The sequence below is a fragment of the Bubalus kerabau genome, chromosome 21, assembly GCF_029407905.1.
Source record: "Bubalus kerabau isolate K-KA32 ecotype Philippines breed swamp buffalo chromosome 21, PCC_UOA_SB_1v2, whole genome shotgun sequence".
Taxonomy (NCBI): domain Eukaryota; kingdom Metazoa; phylum Chordata; class Mammalia; order Artiodactyla; family Bovidae; genus Bubalus; species Bubalus kerabau.
Window position 1 is genome coordinate 40827503 of NC_073644.1, and position 26625 is coordinate 40854127.

Here is a 26625-nt window from a genome sequence, read left to right on the forward strand (position 1 = left end):
CCTCCCCCCACCCAAATCTCAGATTATCTGCTCCTTGAAATTGGGGCAGAGCCTGAGTTTGTGATATTGCTGTGTCCTCAGGAGCAGCCCAGTGTGTGGCACACAGTAGGTGCTCAATAAATGCTTGATAAACATGGAAAGCAATTCTGAATCCTGAAGTCGATCAGTCGTGTCCGACTCTTTGTGGCCCCATGGCCTGTAGCCTACCAGGCTTCTCAGTCCATGGGATTTTTCCAGGCAAGAGTACTGGGGTGGGGTGCCATTTCCTTCTCCAAGCTACTCTTAAACCGATAATTCACGCTTTCCTGCTTCATGGCTGTGCGTGCTTGTGTGCTAAGTTGCTACAGTCATGTCTGACACTCTGTGACCCCATGGGTTGTAGCCCACGAGGCTCCTTTGTCCTTGGGATTCAATGCCACACCCCCATCCAGAGGTTCTACCTGACTTGGACTGAACCTGAGTCTCTTATCTCTCATGCATTGGCAAGTGGGTTCTTTACCACTAATGGCCCCACTTGAAAAGCCCTTATTGGTACGTGTGGGGGGAATGTGATTATAAGGTCCTTGTAAGTAAAAGAGGAACGCAGGAGGGTCAGAGGCTGAGTGATGCAGAGTAAGGATTTGGCTGGCATTGGTGCCTCTGAAGATGGAGAAAGGAGCCACCAGCCAAGGAATATTGGTGACTTCTAAGGGATGAAAAAGGAAAGAAATGGGTGCTTCCCCAGAGACCCCAGAAGGTACTCAGTGTCCCTGCCTGCCATCTTGATTTTAGCTCAGTGAACCCCCATTCATACTTCTAGCCTCTCAGAGGTAATACATTTGAGCTAAGCCACCAAGTTTCTCATAATTTATTACAGTAGCTACAGGAAACTGACACAGGCACCCTCTCTCAAGTCTTCACATCGAGGGTACCTTTGGGTGCTTCAGCTGATGGGTGCCCAACTAGGAGGATTTTCTGATTATATTACCTCATTTTCATTTCATAAAATGGAAAGATGTTTTAAAAAATTAAGGATAATACTAATCATGTGAGCATAGAAAACACCATAATAGAAAGGTTGACTTGCTTTGCTATAGTACTTTGTTAATCATTGTTAAACACTTTACACATTAAACAAACAGGGTGATGATCTTATCAGAGTTGATAAGAAATTGGCTCCCAAATTTAGAATTATCAAGAATAATGAAGAACATCTGGTTTTTAAAATGAGGAACTGAGAGAATTCCCTGGCCGCCGAATGGTTGGCGGGAGGAGGGTGCGGGGGGAGTAGGTTCAGTCCCTGGTGGGGGAATTAAGATCCCACAAGCTGTGTGGTATGGCCAAAAAAAAAAAAAAAAAAGAGAGGTCTAAATATATCAAGCTTTGAGAATATTAACTAATTATGTGAAGTCACTATAATGGAAAGGTGCTTTTAGAAATACTGAGAGTATTGAAGGTGCCGGCAGGAATTAAAAAATGACTTGTAGAACCATATATAATATTTTCATAAGAAAAACCTGGAAACTTAATGCCAAAACACATAAGCAGAGCAAATGTTATTACCATAAGCAAAAATATGTAAGGTGATGATAAAAATGGCCAGAGAAGACAAATGACCAACCTATCATATGAAAAGAGAAATTCTGAACAAATGGCAGCTCTCTCCTAAGGAGTACAATGATTCCAAACCTTAAAGATGGACTTAAAATTTAATCACATTATAGGACACAGTTATTGTCCATCCAAAATATATGTAGTTCATAGTTATCAACTCTCCATTTTTTGATTCATAGGGAATAATCTGTGTGACTTAAAATCAGACAGAGGCATAAACTACAAAGTAGAAATCCAACACTGGGAAGGGAAGCAGAGGGAGGTAATGGTCAGAAATGGAACAGATGCAACTCTAGGGGGCATCCTGGTGACCTAAGAGAAAGATGGAAGTAATTCTGAAAAGTCATAGCAAAAAAGAAAAATGTGAAATACCTCTTCATGTAAAGCTACTTCAATATCTTAGGACAAATTTTAGAATGTTGCTGTTGGTAATATTTGCCTTTCTCCTATTTAAGACATTTTATTCTAGGTATATACATAAAAAAAGACCAAAAAAAAAAAAAAAAAAAAGAAACAGAAATTTGTTCCACCTAAAGATGACAAACAGGTTGAGTTAAGGAATGGGTTAAGGGGTAGCCTGGGATGGTGTGCAAACATCTGGGAGAGTCTGCACTCCCACTGAACTCACTGCCCCCATCCTCCACCCCTTGTGGATTCTTCACATGTTTGCACAGACTTCATTGACATGTGAGCCTGTGGACTCTCTTATCCAGCTTCCTTTCTGGTCTCTAGATTCTCTGAGGCCCTTTACAATTGACTCCAGTGCAAGGAAGTAATTATGAGAAACAGATTACAGAAATGCTGCAGTTTAAAGTTGTGGGTTCAGTTCATTCACACCCAGCACACCTTTGCATGCATGCTAAGTCGCTTCAGTGTGTCTGACTCTCTGCAACCCTATGGACTGTAGCCCGCCTGGCTCCTCTGTCCATGGGATTCTCCAGGCAAGAATACTGGAGTGGGTTGCCAGGCCCTCCTCCAGGGGATCTTCCCGACTCAGGGATTGAACCTGCTTCTCTTCTGTCGCCTGCATTGGTAGGTGAGTTCTTTACCACTAGTTTCACTTGGGAAGCCCCCAGCACACCTTTAGCAGTTCCCTATTTTGCCCCAGGTTTCATACATTCCCTACTATTTATGTGCACATACCTATCTCTTGAGAAAAATTTTAAGGTCCTACCCCCAGATTCTGTCTCTTAGCAGTGTTTTTGCAGACTATTGCATTGAATGAAGTGGCTACTAAAGAATCTTTGAAGAGTCTTTATATTATTGCTCGATTATATTATTTGCAAAGCAGGATTAGTGGTTTCTGGCAGAATTTAAGTTCATTTATTCCCTGTTCAGGTTAAATGCTCCAAACTACTCCCAAACGTCAAACTATAATTGAGCTCCTCAAACAACAAAATCTTTCATCAGCTAGATCAACAAAGCGGAAAACCTAGCTACCAAATAAGCTCTATTTTCCATTCGACCTTTGATGGATTTCAGAAACGTAATTTTAGATTCCCCATCAGTCAGGGTCAGATTGCCCTCATTTTGGTGATGTTCTGAACTGTCTGAAAAATCATCGAAGTACTGTGTATATCCGACAACATGCATCGTGTCCTTTTTAGTGGCCCTATCATTTTCCACCTCTTCGAATCATCATCAAAAAGAAAAGGTAATCAACCATTTCAAGAGGAAGCTGATATATGTTGAGACTTGCTACCTACCTCAGCAAACCAAAACATGGATGATGGATATAATGCTACATTTTCCTGTGTCTAGGGCTTGGATCCACACAAACATACTCAAATACAGAAGGTCAACATGGCACCTTTGTTGTTCAAATATTTCCCAAATGTAAGCCTTGGAAGACCAGTTATGAGACATATACAAGTAGATATAGAGGGGGTAAAAAAAGATTTTGTGATGAAAGCAATTTGTAAAATTCTGGATCGATTAGAATTGAAGAGGTTGCTTTACTATAGGGTTTCTTAGACTTTTCAATATGGAAATAAGCACTGTGACTTCCTAAAAGGTTTGCTACATATTCAAACATATCTCCATAAGTGAGCTATAGATTTTTTAGCTAATTTTTTTTTTCTAACACCTCATGAAAGCCTGGAATACAGTTTAAGAAATGCCAGCAAGCCTCCCTTGATGCCCCTCCCTTTGGTGGAATTCCTAAGCATCTAGGATTATTGGTGGTATCCTGGGGGAGGCATCAGGACTTGGGTGGGCAATACTAAGGAAGGAGAAATTTACTTGGCCTTGGAGAAACTTCTGAGAATTCCAAGAAGCTCTTGATTCTAAAGCACCATGGTTTTTGAATGGCTTAGAATGGACTGCTAGTCCCAGGATCTTTTTGTGGTTTTTTTTTTTATATTAATTTTTATTGGCATATAGTTGCTTTAGTCCCAGGATCCTTGAGTGTGGGTTCTGGGATGAAGTAGCCCATGTGCCCAGAGGAAGGGAAGGCTGATAGAAGCACATTAGATAAAGGAATTTGTAGTTTTTAAAAAATTTTTATTTAAAAAATTTGTTTATTTTTTGGCCAAGTGCCTTGCAGGATCTTAGTTTCCCCACCAGGGATTGAACCCATACCCCTTGCAGTGGGAAGCTTGGAGCCTTAACCACTGGCCCACCAGGGAAGTCTGGAGAAGAGAGTTTTAAGAAGGCAAGCGATTGATATTTTGGTTTTCCCATTTCTTCCTCAATTATTTCTTTTTAAGGAAATTTTCTTATAATGTCTGTTTTTTAGTTTTGATTTTTTTTTTCCATTCAAGTTTCCTATTAGTTTTGTTTGTTTGTGGTTTGGTTTCTTTAACCACCACCATCAGAATTAGACTCTGAACCTCATGTCACTATTCTCTGAGACCAAGGCTTAAGGTTCAGATGTGCTCAGGGTGGCTCTGGTTTCTAATAATGTCAGGAAGAAGCAAATATAACAGGAAAACTGGGACAAAATTGGCTTGCCACACAGAGTAGGGTTTGGTATAGACCAAAGGCACATGCGAGGGTTTGGTTTAATATCCTCAAGAGCACCCACAGAAGACCACTCCTGATAAAGGAAGCACCCTATTGTATTTGGGCATACAACTTCCATAGTTAATGGGCTACTTTGAAAAAACATGAGTCGGATGAACAAAATTTACTCTGAAAGGTTATAGTATTGTGAGTATGGCTTTAGCAAGTAAACTTTAAAAAAATCTTTAAGTTTATTGGTCTGTATTCACATATATATTGTAACAATAAAATAACTGGCCTAAATAATTCCATAATTCTACCATATAATACTATTTTTAAAAAGAGTTGAGGAATTAGTTTAATATTTCACATAAGACAAGATAAGGGAAAAAGGCCTAAAATGACACAACGGTGGCCCATATTTTTCTCTGTATTTGCGCAAGTTGATGTTTTCTTTACTTCATCTCAATGCAGAAGGAGTTATCCTTAGGAGAACTCTGAGCAATTTAGTAATTATTTTAACATATCATCAAAACTATATCAAGGGAAACAAATTCCTGGCTGCTTTATTAAGCTACCTTTGGTAATGGAATTTAGTTCAAGATCAAAGGTTAAGTGCCTCTTACCAGAGGCGAGAAGTAATCCTTTCTATTGTATACATATTTTCAGAGTATTTTTATTGTTAAAATGAAAAGCAATAGACTCCCTCCCCTCCCCTACCTTCCCAACTCCAAATCATCAGTAGTTGTGTTTAGGCATCCAAAAACACATTATAAGAGTCAATTATAAAGTTCTCCTGGTCTCCAGAGTTCAAAAGCAATTTTATCATTTTAATTAGCAATTTACTCTTTTACAAGGCATCAGAGTCTGCTACACCCACCCTCACTCCCAGCTGACAGTGGAATAGGAGTATTAGCTCTCCAAGGTCTCTCAGAACCTGCCCCCATGTGTTTATCTTGGCAGTGGTTCAGGCCCTGGGAAGCCAACCTTGTTTCTACAAGCCAGGGCCAGACGATCCAGCAGAGATCTGCATACGACAGCTGTCTGCTAACTACTCAGCACTTAGAGCTTCCAAGTGCTCTTCTGTGATGAAGTCTCCCGGTACACTCATGGGGAAATGGACATTAACTCTGAATTACTCTCATCAACCACCTTCTTTATAAACTTTTCCATTAGGAAATCAAGCTCTGTCCCTGGAAATTCAACTTGCTTCTCCCTATTCCAGAAGAAGCGAAAGAGGCGGGCTTGCCGGCAATGTGGAGATGGAATCTAGGTTACTAATCCTTGCTGTTGTTCAGTCACTAAGTTGTGTATGCCTCTTCACGACGCCATGTTCTGCAGCACGCCAGGCTCCCCTGTCCTCCACTGTCTCCCAGAGTTTGCTCAAATTCATGTCCATTGAGTCAGTGATGCTATCTAAGCATCTCATCTGCTGGCCCCTTTTCCTTTTGCCTTCAATCTTTCCAACCTGGCTTTGCTCAGTCTGAAGAAAGTCAGTAGCCTGGCTATCAGGAAAGCAGCACCCAGGTCTCCATTAAAGCCCGATGCTTTTTTCAGGCATTTGGGGTTTCTAACTATAAAAGCCTTTATTTCTTTGCACTGTTGAGCTCAAGGAGGCAAACATAATGCAAATTCTACTCTTAACCCTTGATTTTTTTCTTGTCCACCTATGGTGATCTGCATGTTGAAGAAATGCAAAATATTTAATTATATGACAGCCAGGCAGAAACTTGTCAGAAAAAACCTATTCTAACATGAAGATCATCAAAGCACATGTCCATCAGTCAGATTGGTGGGCTATCTCCTTACTGAGTAGGATTAGACAGAGAGAAAAAGGACACTCAGAAACTCAGAATAATTGACTCAGTACAATTTGTGGTTTGTAATTATCCACAGCGCCATGAATCCTCTGTGACTTTATAGCTGAAGTCAGAGGGTCCTGATACATTTAAAACGAAAGTTTCTTCCTCTACTGAAAATATGCTTATTCGGAAAGGACAAAAGAGAGCAGTCATTGGTCGAGAAAGATGCTGGGGTTACATTTTGTCTTTGCATTTTTGCTGATTGGTGTTTAGTGTTGGTACTGCCTGCATTTGCTGATGTAAGAGCTTATTATTTTATTCTATTTAATTTTTTTGTGCTTTGTAAACATTACATTTATTTATTTTCATGTACGGATGTGAGAGCTGGACCATAAAGAAGAAGATTCTTGGGAGTCCTTTGGACAGCAAGGGGATCAAACCAGTCAATCCTAAAGGAAATCAAGCGTGACTATTCATTGGAAGGACTGATGCTGAACCTCCAATACTTTGGCCACCTGATGAGAAAAGCCGACTCATTGGAAAAGACCATGATGCTGGGAAAGATTGAGGGCAGGAGAAGGGGATGACAGAGGATGAGATGGTTGGATGGCATCACCGACTCAATGGACATGAATCTGAGCAAATTCTGGGAGATACTGAAGGACAGGGGAGGCTGGCATGCTGCAGTTCAGTGAGGTCGCAGAGAGTTGGACACAACTTAGTGACTGAACAACAACAATTCATTTTCATGACTTTTTAGATGTACAAATGGTCTCATCTCATGGGGGGAGGGAAACACTACATGAAGCAAGGAGAAATAACCACTGTCCTCAGGAGTCTCCAGGATGAAGGCATTCTGGAGTTATTCTTCATCCTGCCACAGCAGCATGTGACATTCTGGTTGATGGTGAGAAGTTTGGGCAGGGCCTGCGTTGGGGACTCTGAATGAAACAAGCCCTCCCTCCAAATGAGTAGGTGAGGACTCTGTTTCTAAAAAAGATTAAAATCATAATAGGGGATTAGGAGAATAAACACTGCAGAGTCAAAGAAAATAGCAGGGCAAGGAAGAAGGAGTATTCTAAACACATTTATGTGATGAGTTTTGCGCAAGAGAGTTGAGCTGGGGATCCCGAGGGGCTGGGAGTTGTGGAGAATCTGGGGTGGGGTTGGCTGGCGGAGCCGGAGGGGAGAAGAGGCTGATGCAGAGAAGGTGTAGGGGTGAGGCTGGGAGCAGAAAAGATTCCTTCTGAATCTATGTCGGTCTATTTCCAGCCCAGAGGAGAAACAGATCTTTCTCAGTAGGATAAATGGAGATAATTCAGCCAGGATCTGACAGGTGGATGGAGAGAGAGATAATGCAATATAATGAAATCAGGAATCACAGAGAAGTACTGGGGTGAGAGAGAGTTTCTGTAAGTGATGGTTTCAGATATTCAACCTGTGCCAAGATGCCGGATCGACATTGAGATGTATGTATTTATATTATCCTTTACCTATGGGTTTCCTGGGGGCTTCCCTGGTGGCTCAGTGGTAAAGAATCTGCCTGCAATGCAGGAGACTCAGGAGACCTGGGTTCAATCCCTGGGTCGGGAAGATCCCCTGGAGGAGAAAATGGCAACTCATTCCAGTATTCTCACCTGGGAGATTCCATGAACACAGGAGCCTGCCGGGTTAGAGTCCACGGGTCACAAAGAGTTGAACAGGACTGAGCACAGGCACCAACCCCCCCCTCCCCCCACAGTGATTAGGACTCCATGCTTTCATTGCAGGCAATGGCACCCCACTCCAGTACTCTTGCCTGGAAAATCCCATGGATAGAGGAGCCTGGTAGGCTGCAGTCCATGGGGTCGTTAAGAGTCGGACACGACTGAGCGACTTCACTTTCACTTTTCACTTTCATGCATTGGAGAAGGAAATGGCAACCCACTCCAGTATTCTTGCCTGGAGAATCCCAGGGACGGGGGAGCCTGGTGGGCTGCCGTTTATGGGGTCGCACAGAGTCGGACACGACTGAGGCGACTTAGCAGTAGCAGCTTTCATTGTAAACAGCATGGGTTCAATCCCTGGTTGGGTAACTAAGATCCCACAAGCCGCGCCTCCCGCCCCCCCCCCCCCTCCGCCCCTCCGCCCCTCCGCCATCCCCCAGAAAGAAAGTTCCCTCGATGTGGATAAATTCTCTGTTTTCTTGACATCTTTTAGCCCGCAACTTCCTGGAAGGCCTCTCACCGGCCGGTTAAGTCTGTCCCCTGCACGCACGTCAGCAGCCGCCAGGGGGAGACGTCACCCAGCAGCGCTCAATGGAGAATCTCCGTGGCGACGAATATGCCCTGAATTAGACAAATTCCTCCCCAAGTCGCCTTCCCATGCTGAGACGCTAATCCTGACGGTTTCCAGAGCAGCAGGCATGGCTATACGGGGGCAATTACACTACTGGGAACATTAAGACTGCTTTGTAAAGCCATAAAGCACCCAGGAACAGATTCTTTAAAAAAAGGTAAAAACAAGACTGCAGTGGCAGCCGTTAGGATCTTGGAAGCTGAGTCACCTCACAGCATCTCCTCACATCCTGTTGATGAGGGGAAGTTGTGCCCAGCCTACCCGAGGGGCTGTGTGCTGGGCACCAGGGACCCCAAGGGCTGGCACAGTTGGCTTTGCGCTGAGACCATGGGTGGGAGGAGGCGATTATTTCTTCAAATCTTCTCAAAACAACTTTGAAATAAAACCTCTGTGAGAACATGGGACTCTTGCCGTCTTTTGTTTAGTTGCTAAGTCATGTCTAACTTTATTGCCACCCCATGGACTGTAGCCCTCCAGGCTCCTCTGTCCATGGGATTTCCCGGGCAAGAATACTGGAATGGGTTGCCGTTTTCTTCTTCAGGGAATATTCCCCACCCAGGGATCGAACTAGTGTCTCCTACGTTAACAGGTGGGTCCTCTACCCCTGAGCTGCTAGGGAAGCCCTCTTCCCTTTAGCTGTCCCACCAACTGGCCCATTGGGTCATACTTATTTTTCCCAGAGGAAGTATTTTTAACTTGAGTTTTCTGTGTTTGTTCCTGAGCTGATGTCATGGAAACTGGCTTGATGCAGGCAATTAGAGGAAGAAAGAACACCTCCTGGATGTATTAGTATTTACTGTCTTTTGGATGTTTTGATAGGAGGCTTGTGTCAAGAGAAAAGACATGAATATGTATTGATAGAAAAGCAAACAGAGAAGAACTCAGCATTTATACCACTCTATTTTGGGGTTCTAGAATTCGGCACTACAGGGGAAAATGTGTGGATCTTTAAGGAATTATTTCTGTAGTTTGGTTCACAAAATGCAGAGTGAGGGTGAGTTTAATAGATAGAAATAAGAAATTTAGTTTTTGTTTTAGAAATTCAGTGTTTTTTTATTACAAAGAAACACATAATTTGGTAGGGTTATTTTAATTTTTTGAGCCAAACAGATTTTGTTGGTCTGACGATTTCAGCAAACCATCTGCAAGGCTATCTGAAAGGAATCTAAAATAAAAGAAGGAGTTATTTTGCCTTGTTTTTTGGAAAAAATATTTTAAACTTCTCAGACTACTTCTCAGGAAACTTCAGGGGGGGAGTGGAAATGCAGCTTTGTTGTGCTTTATTCACCTCCTAGTCAGTCAGTGTTGTACTTCTATAAATATTGCAGCTGGAATGAAAGATCTGTGTTTGCCTCTCACATGGATCACTCTTCAGTGATCACAGTGACATTCTTTATACGAAGCTGCTCTACCCAAACCATCAGCAAAAGAGCATTAGGACACAGCTTCAACTAGGGCCCTGGGCTTAGACACAGTTCCAGACTCAAAATGTCATTTCAGTTTATTGTTGAGTTGCTCAGTTGTGTCTGCTCTTTGTAACTCCATGGACTGCAGCACGCCAGGCTCCCCTGTCCACTATCTCCTGGAGTTTGCTCAGATTCGTGTCCACCGAGTCAGTGATGTTATCTAACCATTTCATCCTCTGCTGCCCTCTTCTCAATCTTTCCAAGCATCAGGGTCTTCTCCAATGAGTCAGTTCTTTGTATCAGGTGGCCAAAGTACTGGGGCTTCAGCTTTAGCATCAGTCCTTCCAATGAATATTAGGGTTGATTTCCTTTAGGATTGACTGTGTGAACTCCTTGCAGTCCAAGGGACTCTCAAGAGTCTTCTTCAACACCACAATTCAAAAGTATCAGTTCTTTAGTGCTCATCCTTCTTTATGATTCAACTCTCACATCCACATATGACTACTAAAAAACCCATAGCTTTGACTACATGGACCTTTGTCAGCAAAGTAATGTCTCTGCTTTTTAATACTCTGTCTAGATTTGTCATAGATTTCCTTTCAAGGAGCAAGTGTATATCTCAGTGTAATTATTAATGGTATCCTTTTCACTCTCCAAAGGGACTCAGTTTTGCCCGTACATTTACTACCAGTCCCATAGCAGGTGGGTGCTGAGCAGAGGTGGGATGTTCCATCTCTACACTCAGGTAAAGACTGGTGGCTCAGTGGACATTGGCTGGGTCCCTTCCCTTGGTCCTCCCTGCAGAGTTCACACAGCAACAGCTTCAGGGCAAGGACAGATAATGGGAAACATGATACAGATTCTCTTGCTCAAAGTACTAGCAGGCATGAGGACATAATTGTACTCTGAAGATGTAAATGCTGATTCTGAGCATTGAAGATAAGGCCCACTGCAGACATGTATCTGTGACACTGGTGATTGGCTGAGGGCTTCCTCAGTGGCTCAAGCAGTAAAGAATCCGCCTGCAGTGTAGGAGACACAAGAGACACACGTTCGATCCCTGGGTTGGGAAGATCCCCTGGAGGAGGTAAAGGCAACCCACTCCAGTATTCTTCCATGGGAAATCCCGTGGACAGAGGAGCCTGGAGAGCTACACTCCATGGGGTCGCGACAGAGTTGGACATGACTGGGTAAGCGCTCACCTGGTTCACCTGAGCGACGTTATCATCTGAATGCAGAGAGAAAGGGGAGCTGACAAAATGATGTGATACAAATCAGACACAGCCTTGCACTCCCATCCTCGGAGGATGTGAACTTACCAGGGACAAGGAAGTAAGAAAGTCGGGAGCAATGGAACACTAGAGTCATATATCCTGGGAGAAAGTTTCCCAATGAGAACTTGATAGAGAAGTATTCATAAGGATCTAGTAGATGATGTTGGAAACTTTGAGTTTGGGGCTTGGGGGGGAAAAATGGATTTTGATATGAAATTTAAGAGAAGAGTGGAGTTCAGAAAGGGAGAAATGAATATCACCAGGCATTATGGATGATGTTGTGGGTTAGCTCTGTAGGACTGAAATGGAGAAACCAGTTGCTAAAAGCCAGATGAATTAGTAAGCTGAGATCTGGTATCTGTCTGCTGATCTCATATACCCACAAGACTTCACCTGTCTGAATACAGTCAACCCCCACTGTATTCCTTCCTTCACTCTGTGCTGGTCCAGTCAGCCTCCAGCCAGTCACTAGAAGACACTCCTTTAGAAATCCTCAACTCTGAAGGATGCATTTTCGGAATCCTTCCTTGTACATGGATAAATCAAGGGCAGTATTGAACCAGCTCCTCTGATCTGAGAAGCTCCGTTTGAATGTAAGCTGTACAGTTAGCACTTTAAAGCTGGAACTGAATTTCCATCGAGATGCCTGAGGAGTTCAAAGTTATTGCACTTGTCAACCATCTAAAATCCTATAATAATTCAGGGAGACAGATTACATCAGGGTTTTCAGCCTCTTTTCAGCCTGCAGAGAACATGTCTATTTGCACCAGATCCTAGAAAATTCTGCTACTGTAAAAGCAGTACAAAAATCAGGCATTTTGCTTTTTTAAAAAAATAATTGCAAAGGAGTGAAACACTTAGATTTATTTAAAAAACTTTTTTACGTTCTAATACTTTTATTTTCCAAAATTCCTCTAAATTGGAGTATAATCGCTTTACAATGTTATGTTAGTTTCTGCTGTACAACAGCGTGAATCTCCCCACGGTCCTATTCCATTCTTCTAGGTCATCACAGAGCACCGAGCTGAGCTCCCTGTGCGATACAGCGGCTTACCTCTAACTCACTATTTTACACATTAAGGTGTATATGTCATTGCTACTTTCTCAAAATGGCAGCGAAATGAGAAGTGCTGGTTTCAGTGCTGGACTGGGAACACCTTGCACAGGGATGCTTTCTTATCAGGTTGATGTTCCTGGCCCTCAGCTTGGGTTTGATGCAGAGAAGTAAGTGTCTTTGGGGCTGAAGGATTAGACAATACCAGATAGTCCTCTTTTCTCCCCATTTCCATTACTGCCATGTTTCTCTGGTACAGAAATCAGAGGGAGGTGGTACAGGAACAGCAGAATACTGTCCTGACTCTTGAGATCCAAGGGCACCTTCCCAGGATAGACCTGAATCTGGCTTTCTTTGTAGATCAGCACAGAAACTAAAGCTTAGGTCCACTGACAGTGAATCACTGTTCTGAGACTAGCCTAGGCATTTTAAATAGTTTAAGACAGACAGCTTCGGGTGTGGATGGATCTATGCTTCTCCATGCATTGGGTTCTCTCCAAGAATATCCTATGGTCCTTCATTTTACACTAGGAGAGACCACCTACCCTAAACCAAGACCGCCTCAAACTGTATCTTTCCTACCCTCACCAAATCCCTGGTTGAAAGAAGGTATATTTAGGAAAGGTGATTGGAAAGGTTTGTGGCTCATGCTTCTTTTTGGTAATCTGAAAACTCTCAACAACCTCCCCCAACACTACCCCATTGCACCCCTAGCTCCAGGCTCTGCAGGGGGACCTGGGATTTTTTTCCTTTATCAAAAGGGGGCATGGGTTCAAAAGGCTGAAGACTCTGGTCTGATGGGTTCACATTGTTTCCAGAAAAACCCCCATGAGGGTTTTTTCCACATCTATGGGGAGAGAAGCTCAGCTCTCTCTCACATATTCATTCCACAGATATTTTAAAACAATTTTTATTTTTTTGGTGCATGGCAGGCAGGATCTTAGTTCCCTGACTAAGACTCTTGAACTGGTGCCCTCTGCAATGGAAGCATAATCCTTAACAACCAGGGATACCATCCTGCAGATATTTTCAGGCATCCATTGAAGACATCAGTCTTAAGAGCTGGGAACATAGTAGTGAAGAAGACACAAATTCTGTTTAGAGTTAAAAGACAGATACCCAAGTATTGAATTTCGCAACACTTAGTAGTAAGTGTCATGACAAAAAAGAAAGCATTGCAAGAGACAGAAGAGTACCACGGGGGTGGGAGGGGAGGGAGGTGGTCCTGAGAGACAGCCGAGGGACAAGGACCCAGGGGTGGGCTGGGGGTGGGGGTCAGGAGTCCTAGAAGAAGCACACAAGGCAGGAATGAGCTCGCTGAGGTGCAGAAGGTCAGAGCTCCCCATCTCATGTTCCCCGAGCAGCTAATAGGTCTCAGATGTCTGGAGAAGGCAGCATGCTCAGGCCGGAGGCAGCCTTGGGATGCGCTGTGGGCAGGGAAGCGGCAAGAAGGCCATGTGTCTGGAACAGAAAAGGGCCAAGAGGCAGGAGGGGCCACACAGGACAAGGCCTGGGCTGGAAGCACAGGGATCTCAGCCCTTGGTTGTAAGAGGGTATGTGGTGATTCAGTCCATAGGGACTGTAGCCCACCAGGCCCTTCTGTCCATGGAATTCTCCAGGCAAGAATACTGGAGTGGGTTGTCATTTCCTTCTCCAGGCGATCTTCCCAAACCCAGGGATCATACCCTGGTCTCCTGCATTGGAGGTGGAGTCTCTTCCGACTGAGCCACCATCTAAGGCTAATGTAGAAGGGAGTAAAAAATCAGCCAGCATATCACATTTGGTTTCAGGCCCTGACATCTGATAAGAATCCATAGTGGGAGTGGATCCGTACCACAGCCTGAGGCCTCCAAAATGATTCCAGTGATCACGTCTTTCATCCTAAAAGTGAACCAAATCATATCGCAGTGGAGTATAAACACAGAGTTAAAGAAGAGTTTAACTCTTCTTTAAAAAAGGGAAATGTTTAAAATTCCCTTTAAAATTTTTAATTTAAACATTAAAAAATGTTTAAAATGTTAAAAAAAAAAAACGGAAATATTTATGCTCAATTGGCCTGCTGCTGCTGTTGCTGCTGCTGCTAAGTCACTTCAGTCGTGTCCGACTGTGAGACCCCATAGATGGCAGCCCACCAGGCTCCCCCATCCCAGGGATTCTCCAGGCAAGAACACTGGAGTGGGTTGCCATTTCCTTCTCCAGTGCATGAAAGTGAAAAGTGAAAGTGAAATCGCTCAGTCGTGTCCGACTCTTAGCGACCCCATGACTGCAGCCCACCAGGCTCCTCCATCCATGGGATTTTCCAGGCAAGAGTACTGGAGTGGGGTGCCATTGCCTTCTCTGCTCAATTGGCCTACTAGAACACAAACAGAATGAAAAAAAAAAAAGAATTAGAGCCACACAGGTGAGATAGTCTAGACCTGAAAAGTGGTGCGTGCAGTCCACACAGACAATCAGCTGTGTTGATGCATTGAGAGTCAGACCTAAGTCCACCTGGTAGGTCTGAGATGCCTGAGGGGCAGGCGGTGGGGCTGAGCCCAGAGAAGGACATGGGAGGTGCATGGCAGTGCCCTAAGGGATGGCCCCTGAGTCCAGGGAGGAGGTCTTCTTGGTGAGTCAACACTGGGAATCCTCTGGGTGAGGTTTTTTTGGCGGGGAGGGGGTGGGCGGCTGTCATACAGAAAGACTGGTTAATGGCTTGAAGTTTTTGGTTTTCATTTTGCTTTGTCCTAAAGCTTGAGGTTGCAGCCTCAAAATGAACACTTAGGAAATGGAGAATCTTACCGCACTTAGTGCCTTTCTGGTCCCTCTAGAGACGTGCACCCCCATCTCTCGACTGTCCTAGTGCGTGGTGACAGTGTGGGCTGTAGTGGGGCTCAGAGGGGGGCCTCTGCGCTGGGCTGGAGAGGGTTGGGTATGTGGACTTGGAGGGTGGGGCCGTGTTGGGTGTGGGGCCGACTCTCTCTTTTTTTTTTTTTTGACTCTCTTTTCTTTGGCATCTGTTTCACATGGAGAAGGCCTTCAGTCTTCTGTTTACTCAGAGTTCCCACTGGACCATCTTACCCTGGGCCTCTCCTTTGGGAAATATCTGACCACCTTATTCAACCTTAGTTACTAAGAGCTGAGAACTGCTCGGGGTGTTATTTCCTTCGAGTAACAAATAGGCTGTGATTTTATTTTTTGGCTGCACTGTTCGGCATGTGGGATCTTAGTTCCCCGACCTGGGAATGAGCCTGAGCCCCCTGCACTGGGAGTGCGGAGTCTTAACCACTGGACCACCAGAGACCACCACTAGGCTGTGATGTGGAGCAGGCCCACTGAAGGGAACTAAAGTGGGGTGTCCAATGGCAGGTGTGTCGGGAGCTGATTATTGGCAAGGACTTGTCACCAGCCTGCTATTCTGCCACTGCAGCTCAAGTCGTGGGGACCTGGAGCAGAGAGAAGGGGCAGGCAAGAGAGACGATGATGTTTTAGTTAAAATGCCGAATGGCCACTCTTTGCAGCTTCCAGAGCTCCACCTTTGCATAGCAAACAGTAGCAAATCTGTCTCGATTGAACCAATCCTCTCTCCATCAGCTCAACATAAGGTAAGTTGAAAGCCAAACATAAGTTTGAAAGCCAAACATAAGATAGTGAAGCAGACCCATTGCTATTCTTTTCTTTCCAAAATTATCCTTCAGATGTGCTCAGATTGATGGGGGTGTGGTGGGTGGGTGGCAGAGGGTATGTGGAATATTTGTGCAAAATCCATTATCAGCATTTACAGCTGCTATTGTTATCCATGACTCCTCATAAGATGGTGTCTTGGTACAAAATCAGACACTGAATTCTGGGGACTCTGTATGTACAGGGCAGAGCCTAAACAACCAAGTACAATCAGGGTTAATTCTGAATCAAGGTAATTCTACCAATTCTCCTTCTCCCGGCTTCTCCCCCACCATCCACTGCGTTATCAGCTGAGTTTGGTGCAGCTGCAACTGATTGAACCTCCAATCACCTCCAGAATATTTACTAGGCGCCGAAACTGATAACAGCTGATATTAACCATGCGCGGGAAAAGATGAGGGGGAAGGAGCGATAAGGCTGAAGGATAATTCCAAGATGGATGGGCTTGGAGTCTGCGGACACATAACTCAGACAGTCGAGGCTTATGCAGTAATTGGCAAGATTTGTCAAGCTGGAGGAGGCTTTAGTTGAAAAGATGAGATGAGTAAATTTTCCAGTAGCTTGTCAGGAGTTAGGAGTTAAGAGGATGCGCAAATTGCCTTTAGGGATAAGAGGAAGGCATCTGGGATGGGAAAGCAGCAGTCTCTGAGGAGGCAGGATCGAGCAGCAAATTGATAATTACGTTTTTGCTTATGTTTCTGTTCTCAAAACTCAACATTTGCTTATAGTCTTCCATTTGATCACAAACTTCAGTACATTATAAGTATTTGGTGGTTCTTCCTCTGACACGCAATGTGATGTGAAAACAGCTGCCTGTGAAACCGCACTCATGTTTGGAAGCCTGACATCCTGGAGATGTCTGATGGGCACCCGCGTGTCCATGTGTGCTCTGGCACACTCTGAGGAAGTGCCCAAGAAGCAGAATTGATCAATATGCCTATTTCATTAAGGCTTCAGCTATTTGCCTCTGCCTTTTCATCAGTCCGTTTAGGAAGAGAGAAAATGGACATATGGGGAATCCAAAAATAAAAGGTTTTGAGGATGATTTACCATTTTGAGTTAACATAGAAAAACACAAGCAGGCAGGCGGGGACACTTTGATGATTCTGCCCTATTCTGAATCTTCCAAATGCTTCTGGAGGTGTGTTAACATCAGAAATAGCTCCTTAAGAAAGAACTTTATCCAAGGGCCACAGGTTTCTTAGTCTCCACCCCACTAGTTTAAAAAACAAAAAAACAAAAAACATAATTTTGATTCAGAACCAGTTTGAGGGGAGAGAAGTGTGGGTGTCCTGCTCAGTTAATGTAATCCTATTAAGACTTTCTTTGGAAGGAAAACAAAGCCATGAGTGATTTTCTAAGATGTTTAGAACTTCCCTATTATGTAGTTGAAACCAAGAGGAGTGTAATTAGAAAGGTCCATTACAAATGACACACAGGTTCAAAGAGTCAATTGGTTTTCAAACAGAACCAGAGGTTGAGAATGAGTGGATGGAGATACAACCCCAGAAGGAAGACTCCAAATGAACACATACAGTGATCAGTAAGGTTCATGGCAGACCTGTAAAACTCAGGCAGGAAGTAAGCCTCAGTCCACTCAGCATCTGGTTAAAATATCCTCCTGTTGCACACATTCAGCTTGCATACTATAGGTCTACCACCAGATTGAAATGTACAAATTAATGTATGTAGGTTTTAAAATTCAGTAGACAACACAGCAGAGGTATCTCTCTCTCTCCTAGATGAAGGCTTCACAATGCTCCTGATACAACTAACAGATCCTATATGATCACGGTTGGGAAAAGCCAGCCCAAAGTAGTTTTGTCCAAGGCCGTGTGACCATGTGAATGAAGGGAACTCAACTGCCTGTTTCTGAGCCCCATTCATGCCGTGTTGCCTCAGAGCTTTAGGAGAACACAGGTGAGAAGAGAGAACTGGTAAGCATGGCAGCCTTCACCTTTCCTCAAGTTTCCCTTTGAGTTGCTAGAATGGGTGAGAAAAGGCTAAGAGCTTTGAGTTCTCTCTGGAAGAGAATAATGAAAAGAGGAGGCAAAGACAAAGTCAGGAAAAGGTGTGAGAAAGGAAAAGGCAGGTGTTGTAATGAGAGTCACCAAAGAACCTGGTGATGTTCGATTCCAGAGCCAGCAGAGTGCTGTGCTGAGGGCCACAGGTATCCCCTAAAGCACTAGCCTTTGTTTTGTGGCTTTGACGCTTCTCATGAAGCAAGAGTCTTCATCCTTTTTTGGTGTAAATTTGTCAGAATCACTTTAATGAATTAGAATGATGAATATCTTCCAGGACTCTGCACAGTCCCATCCAGCATTTCCCTTTTTCCAAGAGTCCTCGCCTTTCTAAAAACACAGGTGGCCTCCTCTATTGTATTAGATCGTATTGGTGGCAGAAACCCTTTCTTTCTCTGTAATTGCTTGGGGAGCTTTTCTGGCTGGAACACAGGTACCAGCCGGCAGCAGGCCTCTGAGGGTTCAGCTTTGTCAGCCTAAGAACTACAAAGGCATGGATTTATGTTTCAAAGATCCCTTAAGCTGGTTTTATGTAGCTTTACACTTTGTCCTAAATGCCCTTCTCTTCAAAAACCACCTGCAACTGCCATTTGCAAATGAACCGCCTCTGACATCTGAAGGCAAAAAAAAAAAAAAGGCAAAATCTGCAGAAAGCTCACCTGCTACCCTTATGAGAGGCAGGGACGGCAAAGCAAAGGCTCCTTAAAAATTTTAATTTTTAAGAATTCTTTCCTAGAAGGAGTTACTATATGCTTAGACAAATAACAAGCATCACCAAGCAGCATCTTTCTCACGATTATCTTCATTTACCCAGTGTAACCACTGAACCCAAGAGACTTCATTTAACCAAGGAAAATAGGTGAAATTGAAGGATATGAGATGTATTATCATTTCTAAATGGAACCTTAACCCTGAAATATTATCTATTAATATTTCTGTTTTAAAAATGAAATTCATTTTATGTATTATGAAAGTAAAACATGCCCACTGCAGAAATAAAGTATAAAGAAAAACCCAAACCGTCTTTGGCTCTAATAGCAAAGGTAATTACTGTTTAACATTTTAGTGCATTTATTTCTGCCCAGTTTTTTTTCCCCGCTGTGTGCAGTTTCTTAACATAGCTCTGCATTATGTATGCATGTTTGTACACAACACACAAAACATGCCATTTTGGACAGTGCTTCACTGTACGGTAGACATCTAGCTTGATCTAAGAAGTTCTTCCCCTCAATATTGCCGTAAGTTCTTTCTAAATATAATTTTAGTGGCTGGCATAATAGTTCATTGAAGTGAACGTTTCATAATTTGCCTAACAGTTCCCTTGTGGTGGTATTTTTCAGTTGCTCAGTGGTGTCTGACTCTTTGTGACCCCATGGACTGTAGCCTACCAGGTTCCTCTGTTCATTATCTCCCAGACTTTGCTCAAATTCATGTCCATTGAGTTAGTGATGCTATCTAACCATCTCATTCTCTACTGCCCCCTTCTCTTTTTTCCCTTCAATCTTTCCCAGTATCAGGGTCTAGGAAATGGCAACCCACTCCAGTATTCTTGCCACAAGAATCCCATGAATAACATTTCCCTACTGGCAGACAAATCTTCACTTACCATCAAAGGTGTTTTTTACCATCATAAATAATGCTGTGGTGAACATCTTTACAAAATTTCTCTCAGATTGTCTCCACAGAACAGTTTCATAGAGGGAAAAACAGGTAAAGAACAATGAATATCCAAAAGTTTTTAGAGATTTCAACACCTGGCTTGGGTTGAATCTCATGGCTTGAATAGGTGCAAAGAGTGAGAGTTTTGCTGCTTTTTTAAAAAAATGGAATTCAAAGCAGAGAAGAAATTACATGTTCTCAGCACCTTTAGAGATTATCAGTATTTTTTCTGGCCTTTTATGGTACTCTAGAATTTGGGGGATGAATAATATGATGCATTTTAAGAGAAAGCTGGGAAAAAATAGAATCAGTGTCCATACAAATGCTTTATAGATCTTCTCATAGTTTAATATTCATTCCAGAGATGGGCTCAGCAATCCATTAAGTCCTCCTTATTCAGATATTCATAGGTTAAACAGAGATTTGAGACCAAGTCAGGACTGAGGTTGCTAATATTAGGATAACTTTTAAATTCGCAGATAAAAAACGGAAAAGAAGGTGTAACCTCCCTGGGACTTTGACTAGGAGAAGTGGGGAGAAAGAACATAAAGTAGAATTAAGAGTCTAAGAATAAACGGAAGCCTTTATTTGCAGAAGTTAACATTTACCAGTCTCCTTGAGTCTCACCATTTTACCCATTTTGGGAAGTCCATTCCCCAAATAAAAAATGATTGAAACTTTGTTTCTCAAGATGGTGTGGGGGAGACATGTGACCATCCCACTCTTTCTAAAATGAAGTGGTTTATTTTCAGGTGCTTGAGAAAAAAAAGTAAAGAACTTTCTGCTTCTGTATAGATGTTGGAGTTATCCTAGAAACTTAGGGAATTCAGTGAAGTAGAAAATTTCCTGAGGAACTCTTACATTTTCACCTATCAGTCAACTATCAACAAATGTTCTTGGCCAAATTTTGTATGCGAGAACTGTAGCTTTGTGTTTTGAAGGCTAATGTGCAACAGCTGCAAAGTGATACATTAAGTGGTGTTTAAAGTTTTTAGCTTATAGTTTGGGTCAGGCCTGTGCGCTTAGTCACTTGAGTCCTGTCCGACTCTTTGTGACCCCATGGACTGAATCCCTCCAAGCTCCTCTGTCCATGGGATTCTCCAGGCAAGAATGCTGGAGTAGGTTGCTACTTCCTCCTCCAGGGGATCTTCCCCACCCAAGGATGGAACCTGTATCTCAGTCTCATGATCCGGCAGGCGGATTCTTTACCACTGGTGCCACCTATAGTTTGGTCACAAGGTACTAACTGAGACCTTAAGCCGTATAAGACTAGTGGAGTTAGACTGATCAAGGCCAAAGTTAAGAGCTTGCATTCTTTTGATTTAAGCAATTAAAAAAGCATTGAGGACTTGTGGAATGTGGCTTTCTTTTTTTCTGATGGATAGCTATTCATGTTTTAGGTAACTAATTTTTTTTGTTTAAATTTTCTAAATTTTGAACTTTTTATTACTTTAGTTATGAAAGAAGGAAAATTTAAAGTATAATTGATTAGCTTCAAGTGTATAAAATAGTGGTTTGATATTTCCATACATTACAAAATGATCATCACCACAGTCTAGTTACCAACTGCCACTATGTAAAGTTACTACAATATTATTGATTATGTTTCCTATGCCGTACATTATATTCTGTGACTATTTTATAACTGGAAGGCTGTGCCTCAATCTCCTTCACCTATTTCACTAATTCCCTCACTCCACTTCCCTGTAGCAACCATCTGTTCATTCTCTGTGTCTGGTAGTCTTTTTCTGTTTGTTAATTTGCTTTTTAGATTCCACATATAAGTGAAACCATAGGATATTTGTCCTTTTTTTTTCATTATTTCATTAAGTATGATACCCTCTAGGTCTGTCCAGGTTGCAAATCTCATTCTTTTTCATGGCTAAGTAATATTCCACTATGTGAGTGTGTAGAAAACATTCTCTGTATCCATTCATCAGCTGATGGACACTTAGTTGGTTTCCATATATTGGCTACTGTAAATTGTGCTGCAATGAACATAGGTATCCATATATCTTTTTGAATTCGTGTTTTTATTTTCTTTGAAAAAATATCCAGAAGTAGAATTGCTGGATCATATGGTAGCTACATGTTTAATTTTTTGAGAACCCTTCATACTGTTTTCCATAGTGTTTGTATCATATAATAAAAAAAAATAGTTTTATTTCTTTTTGGCTGCACTGCCTCTTCATTGCTGTATGTGGGCTTCCTCTAGTGTGGTAAGCAGGGGCTTCTCTTCATTATAGAGAATATATTCCAGGTGCGTGAGCTTCAGCAGTTGTGGAATGTGGGCTCAGTAGTTGTATCGCAAGGGCTTAACTGCTCCATGTATGTGGAGTTTTTCTGGACTGGGGATCGAACTGTGTCCCCTGCACTGGCAGGCAGATTCTTATCCACTGTGCCACCGGGGAAATCCCCAGGTAACTAATTTTTAAGCGAAAAGAAAGTTTCTTTAAACATGCTTTTTACTTAATGGGCTGCAGTAGATGTACTGTAAATCTGGAAAAGATACTGATGTGGTTAGTATCTGAACTGAACAAACACACAGCGATTCCAAAGGCTAAGCAAACAATGCCTGGTGCTTGTGTTACTTTTTAAGACAAGTTGTGCTTTATTAAAATTCCACTCTGATTGATATGCCACGAAAGTCATTCTCGATGACTTGAAAGACAATGGATACTGCTGTTCTTGAGAATTCTTTGTCTTCACTTTTTCTCAGTCACAATTGTTGAGTTTTGGTTTGAGCAGTTGAAGATTTTTAAAGAGTGTATAATTTAGCTTATAGGTTTCAGAGTGGTGAGAAAAAAAATACTTGGATAGGATTGCAAAGGAGGATAAGGGACTCTGACAGTGATATGAGACAATGACTATAGGGTGCAGAGCGAAATATAATTTTGGGTGGCACCCATGAGTGAAAATTGGGTCATGTTAGGTGGGGCATAGCTCTGTCTGGAAAGCATAGTTTCAATGTTTGATGGGCAGAGGGAGTTACACAATAGAGATGAAAACAAGGCCTCCCCACCCATGCATGTCCTCTTCAAAGGAAACCCTCCTCATACCACCCATTGAGGAAGTCATGGTTACTGGGTCCCTGGAGTCCCAGAAGGGTAGGAGAGGGAGGGTGGGGATGAAAAAGTGATTACAGAAATGACAGCTGAAAATTTCCCAAACTTGGCAATATGGCCAAAAAAAAAAAAAAAAAAAAGGATAAATACAATAGACTTTCTCCTCTGAAATTTCTGCATTATGTATGACATTTGAAGCAAAAAATATAACGTGTGATGTGGTTCTCAATGTGGAGAAAATATTTAAGATGATTAGATTATAAATGGGAGAAGGCAAAGGGACTTGAAAGCAGGTTTAGTTTCTATACCTCATTCAAACTGGTAAAATGTGGACAAGAGTAGATCTTTGTCCTGATGGAGACCCCCTGGAGGAGGGCATGGTAACCCACTGCAGTATTCTTGCCTGGAGAATCCCCATGGACAGAGGTGCCTGGCGGGCTACAGGCCATGGGGTCACAAAGAGTTGGACACGACTGAGCGACTAACACACACAGTGGTTCTGTATCTTGATTGTGATGGTGGTTACAAGAGTCTGCACTTGGATAATTACCCATACATCATACCAATGTCAGTTTCCTGGTTTTGATATTGTATGGTTATCTACAATGTAACCATTGGGAGAGACTGGGTGACTGGGTATAAGTAATTGCTGTACTATTATTGCAATTTCCTATACTTATATAATTATTTCTAAACAAAAAATTAAAAGATAATGGAAAGAAGTTCCGTGAAAATGATAAAAGCCAACATTTAATATCTCATACCTTTCTGGCCATAATAATCATTTTGGGAGAGAAGAGTACTTTAGAAGCAAAGCAGTGGGTAATATGGACTCACCAATTTTCTTAAATTATAAAATTTAATTATAGAGGGGATATATAGTAGGATAAGAATATTATTTTGGGGGGCTCCAAAATCACTGCAGATGGTGACTGCAGCCATAAAATGAAAAGACGCTTGCTCCTTGGAAGGAAAGTTATGACCAACCTAGATAGCATATTCAAAAGCAGAGACATTACTTTGCCAACAAAAGTCCGTCTAGTCAAGGCTATGGTTTTTCCAGTGGTCATGTATGGCTGTGAGAGTTGGACTGTGAAGAAAGCTGAGCGCCGAAGAATTGATGTTTTTGAACTGTGGTGTTGGAGAAGACTCTTGAGAGTCCCTTGGACTGCAAGGAGATCCAACCAGTCCACTCTAAAGGAGATCAGTCCTGGGTGTTCTTTGGAAGGAATGATGCTAAAGCTGAAACTCCAGTACTTTGGCCACCTCGTGCGAAGAGTTGACTCATTGGAAAAGAGTCTGAAGCTGGGAGGGATTGGCGGCTGGAGGAGAAGGGGATGACAGAGGATGAGATGGCTGGATGGCATCACTGACTCGATGGATGTGAGTCTGAGTGAACTCCGGGAGTTGGTGATGGACAGGGAGGCCTGGCGTGCTGCGATTCATGGGGTCGCAAAGAGTCAGACACAACTGAGCGATTGAACTGAAGAATATTATATGAAAAACAAGTTTAAGATTGGATTTTGAGAGAGAAAGGATGGCAACCCTACTCAGAAATTCCAGGTGAGCTTCTGTCTTCATATCATCTGATATTCCTCATCAGGGATACACTTCTAAGGTGTAAAATGGGTTAAGCAAAGTTTATTTTAATAATATCATATATCCACTTGAGACCATAAAGCTGAAAAAATACTGTAGGGATTAAAAACTAATTAAATTCTGACAGGGTGTCATATATTTTAGCATAATTTAGACTAGTTATTTTCTTCTGTAAGGTAAAATAGAAGTTATTAGAATTAGTAGTCTTAATAATTGATAATTGATAGAAAAGAGAAAAAAAGAGCAGCAGCATGAATGGACCTAGAGATTATCATACTAAATGAAGTAAAAAAAAGAAAGACAAATACCATGTTTCACTTACATGTGGAATCTAAAATATGGCACAAATGAACTTACCTACAAAACAGAAACAGACTCAGAGAGGAGGCTTGCTGTTGACAAGGGGGATAATGGGGGGTGGGGGAAGGGGTGGACTGAGAGTTTGGGGTTAGTGGATACAAACTATTGCATATAGAATGGATAAACAACGAGGTCCTACTATATAGCACAAGCAACTATATCCAATCTCCTGGGATAAACTATAATGAAAAAGAATATAAAAAAAGAATGTATATACGTGTATAACCAAGTCACTTTGCCGTATAGCAGAATTAACATTGTAAATTATAGTTCAACTAAAAATGGCCAAAAAATGGGTAAGAGAGAAAAGTTATCTGTTGTGTGCTGGTGGAATTTACCTGTCAGTAGGATACCAGCAGATGGCAAAGAAAACTTTCAGTGTTAATAGTGACATGGCCATTGATTTCTCATTACAATAAATATAAGACTATTTCATATATAGTTGCTAATGTAGTAAATGATGGTGACTGCAGCCATGAAAGTAAAAGACGTTTACTCCTTGGAAGGAAAGTTATGACCAATCTAGATAGCATATTGAAAAGCAGAGACATTACTTTGCCAACAAAGGTCCGTCTAGTCAAGGCTATGGTTTTTCCAGTGGTCATGTATGGCTGTGAGAGTTGGACTGTGAAGAAAGCTGAGCGCTGAAGAATTGATGCTTTTGAACTGTGGTGTTGGAGGAGACTTTTGAGAGTCCCTTGGACTGCAAGGAAATCCAACCAGTCCATTCTAAAGGAGATCAGCCCTGGGTGTTCTTTGGAAGGACTTATGCTAAAGCTGAAACTCTAGTACTTTGGCCACCTCATGGGAAGAGTTGACTCATTGGAAAAGACTCTGATGCTGGGAGGGATTGGGGGCAGGAGGAGAAGGGGCTGACAGGATGAGATGGCTGGATGGCATCACTGACTCGATGGACGTGAGTCTCAGTGAACTCTGGGAGTTGGTGATGGACAGGGAGGCCTGGCGTGCTGCAGTTTATGGGGCCGCAAAGAGTTGGACACGACTGAGCGACTGAACTGAACTGAACTGAATGTAGTACAATCATGGTACTATTCATCTTGGTCTTCTCTTTTTAAATAAGGACACTTGGCAACAGTAAAGGGTCATCCTGAACGCTTGACAGAAAGTCAATTGCAGGAGGAACAGAGAGACAAACCCTTGGCTGGAGCTGTGAAGGCATGTCCAAGTGACAGCATTAATCACATGTATGGTTTTCAGTTGCTACTAGTTTGCTGTATTTGTTAAAGTTCAATATGAATTGGATCAGACAATGTCAAACTTTGAAGAGTTTTAAAAATGTCTGTTTATTCCATTATAAAACATGAGTCTATGGAGGTATCAGGAAGATTAAAAAGTGAATTTTTAGGTTCCGTATTGTCATTAATTTTGGGGGAGAAATTTCCCATATAACAAATATTCACAGGAAAAGAGTCTGATTTTCTAATGTGTGTTTTCTGATTGATCTTGGTAACTGGGTTGTGAATACTCAACCCAGCCAAGAGACCAGTCAGATCAGGAGTAAATCAGTGTAGTATTTTTTTTACTTAGTCCAAGGCAGAGACCAACGATGACTTCATCAACCACAACACAAAACCTACCAGCTGCTTACTTTCCACATGAGTAGGTAAAGATTCCTTTTCCCATTCAGTGCTTTCTGACAGCACTGTAACTAGATCAAGGGGTTATATTTGATCTTTTAAATCCATTGTAATGTCAAAATGACAAAGTGTAATATGAAATTTTAAACCCAAGCAGTATTTTAGTTTTTGAGGTTTTGTCTCTATTCATTGTCATTTCTCTCTCTTTTATTTTTTACGTCTTTAATTTCACTTTAGATATTTCAGGGTTA

At 42.3% G+C, this 26625-nt stretch overlaps 1 long non-coding RNA gene across 1 annotated transcript; it reads left to right on the plus strand.

Annotated features, from left to right (window-relative positions):
• Positions 1-7202: 7202 nt before the first annotated feature.
• Positions 7203-8671, plus strand: LOC129636311 (uncharacterized). Its single transcript, XR_008706870.1, has 3 exons — positions 7203-7313; positions 7611-7807; positions 8538-8671. It is a non-coding gene; the product is annotated as an uncharacterized LOC129636311 (long non-coding RNA).
• Positions 8672-26625: the final 17954 nt, after the last annotated feature.